This window comes from Chiloscyllium plagiosum, chromosome 37 (genome assembly GCF_004010195.1).
Source record: "Chiloscyllium plagiosum isolate BGI_BamShark_2017 chromosome 37, ASM401019v2, whole genome shotgun sequence".
Classification (NCBI taxonomy): domain Eukaryota; kingdom Metazoa; phylum Chordata; class Chondrichthyes; order Orectolobiformes; family Hemiscylliidae; genus Chiloscyllium; species Chiloscyllium plagiosum.
Window position 1 is genome coordinate 15,284,821 of NC_057746.1, and position 3,440 is coordinate 15,288,260.

Below are 3,440 nucleotides of genomic sequence, written 5' to 3' on the forward strand. Positions count from 1 at the left end.
CTGTTCTTGTCAACGTCTATCCTCGGCTTGCAACTATTTGTCTTTTTACTTTGGTCTTGGGCATTTTCATGCTCCTATGCGATTCTTTGATCTCCTTTTCATTCACTTTCTTCCTGAAAACTCATGGCGCCATTTTGGCCCTTCTGTTACTAACATCGTTCTTTTCAAAGTTTATTAGTATTTTTATAAAAGAGTGATTGGAGTTGTTAGTTCTCAAATCATTTTGTGTAGAATAATCATTTTGGACCCATGTTTTCCTTTCTTGTTCGATGAAAGAACACCAAGGCAAAGTGACTCATTCTGGTCCCCCTTCCCCTCTGGTCTGTAATTGTCAGTTGTTATATTTACATTCATTTCATCATCTTGCCTTCTGACATGTGGAAAGTGATACGCAGCTTTTGGCATAGTGTCGTAATTCGACTTTATTATTTTACCGTGTAATGGTTGGGATATTCCAGAGTAAACTCTGTCTTTCATCTGTCCAGATCCTACTTTATTTTTCGTGATTCGACTCTTACTGGCACGAGATATTTTCACGAATAAAATTGCCATTATAGTAACAGGAAGACAGGAAGCGATGACAGAATTACAAACTGTAAAAGTTGGAATAAAAATAACTGAACATAGCATTCACCCTCTTGGACTGTCTGTAGCCTGACGACAAACTGCCAGAAGTAAATGGCAGGAGCCCAAAAGAGAAATGAGAGCAGCCAAGCAGCTGCAATCATCATCCCTGTCATTTTGGTCATTCTTTTCATTGAATACCTGAAAGGTTTTGTCACACAGAAGTATCAGTCAAAGCTAATCACAAGGAGATTCATACCAGAGACATTACTGGCAACATAATCGAGAGCGAGTCACAAATCACAAAACACTGGGCCCAAAGACCAAAAGCTAATTACAGTGTAAATAGTATATTGGTTCATGTCGAATAAAGCAATAAACAAATCAGCACAGGCTAAACACAAATTAAGTAATTGTTAATAGTTTGTAACTGTCTGTTAATTTTAATAGAAACAATGACCAGGATAATTCCAAGGATAGTCATTGGACTTAAAGATTCTGTCATAATCGCGATGAAGACGACTTTGATCGTATTAGAAGAAATCCCAACTTCATTATCAAACAACCTGGAAAGGTTATAAGTGGGACATTTATCTCCAATGATTTCCACATTCTGTCTTCTGAATTTGCAGAGTTCAGAGGTGCTGTTTTCAAATTTGAAAAGAAAAGAATTACTACGAAGTTATAGTTACAAAACTGAAATCTTAATTTTAGTTTTGTCCAGAAAACCATATAAAGAATACATTCATCTGCTCCTAAAATTGTTGATCTTTCATTTTCTGGCATTGGCTTTGTATTAAGGTGCAATTGTGCCATAGGTCGCTTATCATAGTACTAGTAATATGCACGGAAATAACACCTTCTGTACGAAGAGTAATTTAGATGAGTGACATTGCAAAAAAAAAAATCATTGTCTTCGGTTTATGTCTGTCAGAATCAACTGTAGGCTTCGTGAATATATAAGTGGTAATCATAGAATACTTTCACTTTTATGCCATCGCGGAATGGCACAAAGACGGGATCGTTGAAGGTGGTGCAGCAAGAAGAGTTGATGGAAATTTACTAGAACAAAATCCCACAAAGCCCAGTAATCACCAATTAATGGGAAATAAATTGTGAGTTTCACCTTTGAGACTGCGAGGAAATATTTCCACAGTAACCGTCTGTGGAAAATATGCAGTTCACAAGCGACGTCTAACATGTTATTTTAAAGACAATACCACAACAATTCAATGTCTTTGCAATATGCAACACTAAACTCGAAATATCCGCTCGCTTTCTCTCCGTAGACGCTGACAGACCGGTTGAGATTTTTCTATTCTTGTTTCAAATTTCCAGCATCTGCACTCCTTTGTTGTTAATTTATAATCAGTATGTTTTATGAAAATTGCACTAAATATAAACACAATAATAATGTGGCTGATGGTGGTGTCTTATAAGAAAAGAAATGTTGCATTACAAGCTTTTTAATGAGAATAATCTTCATTAAAGCCTTTGCTGTTAAAAATGCATTCCTTTTGTTACTCAACATTTAAAAATGTGCAGAATTGATAACGCCACAATATGCAACATCATGGAGGAAAAATTGTATTGAAAATTGAACTGTTTCGGTACTTTAGTGAGTAAGCAATTCATCCAGTGTGGTGACAGATAAAGCGCCAAATAAAATCAATGTAGTTATGATCAGATTGGCTGTCTTTGCGATGATTAGAGAGAAAGATAATTTGGCTTGAACACAAAAGATTATTCAGCAGATTGTCTCTTAAACCATGTTTTGGAGAGGACCATGGTCGCAAAAGGTATGCATATAATTCCAAAAGGGGGCAGTTTAGCACTGCCTCAATACTTCCCCTCTGACATTGTATCACTAACTAGACGTGAAATTTCCAAACATAGAGCGTACAAGTTTGGAGATTGCAATTAGAGATGGCTTTATATGAGGGGAAGGCAAATTGTATTAAAATAAAGCAGGATCAAAACAAAGCTGACTGCGAACAATTCATTTTAGGTTTTTCTTTAGCAGAGCAGTTGTAGGTGTGGTGGTGGTGTGCGTTAAAAACACAGCAGGGGAGATTACAGATTTAACAGGTACCTTTCAGAGTAAAATGCAGGTGTAATAAATTCAGGGAACTCTGGATACTTGGGACAGTTCGGGACTGGATGGGGAAAAGGGAGCAAATCTGTTGCGTTCTTGATGAATATCATAAATGCAAGAGGGAAGTTAACAAAAGGTATTAGACAAGGAACAAGTGGGCATGAAAAAAATGTCATACGAACAAGATCAGCGAGAATTTAAAGATATTTTATAAACACAGGAAAGGAAAAAACTTCATCATGGAAAGACTAGGATACTTTAGGGAGCAAGGGACGATCTGTATATGAAGACTCAGGATATTTTAACAGTGTAAAACGACAACTTATTTTCAGTCATTGCTCTAGAATATGAAAACATAAGTATGAAGTTTGGAAAAACGATTGTGGGCAACCTGCACAGTTCGACACAGGAAATGAGGAGGAATTAGAGGTTCTGACGGACTTAAAAGCAAAAAAACATCCTCACCCAGATGAATTGAGTGTCATGATGCCGCAAGCGGGCATCAGAGCCGCCCTGCTTTTGCCACGGGACTATGCCTACATCAGGAAACGATAAGAATTCATTTTTGTGTTTTAAACAGCAGTCGCAGCTTTTAACCCACAAAACGCAGCAGCTGCCGGTCCGCCCACGTGACCGGGAGATAGGAGACAGAGGACCGATAGCATCCACACTAGACCAACACTACCCATGACTCATGGACCAAAACTCCGGAATTAATTAAATATGGAAACCCATCTCCTAATCACATCAAGAGACTGACTGAAACACACCCATACCCATC

At 37.7% G+C, this 3,440-nt stretch overlaps 1 pseudogene; it reads right to left on the reverse strand.

The window, feature by feature from the left end:
* Window positions 1-213: 213 nt before the first annotated feature.
* The window catches only part of LOC122541228, an 8,011-nt pseudogene continuing 4,784 nt past the window's right edge, over window positions 214-3,440 (reverse strand).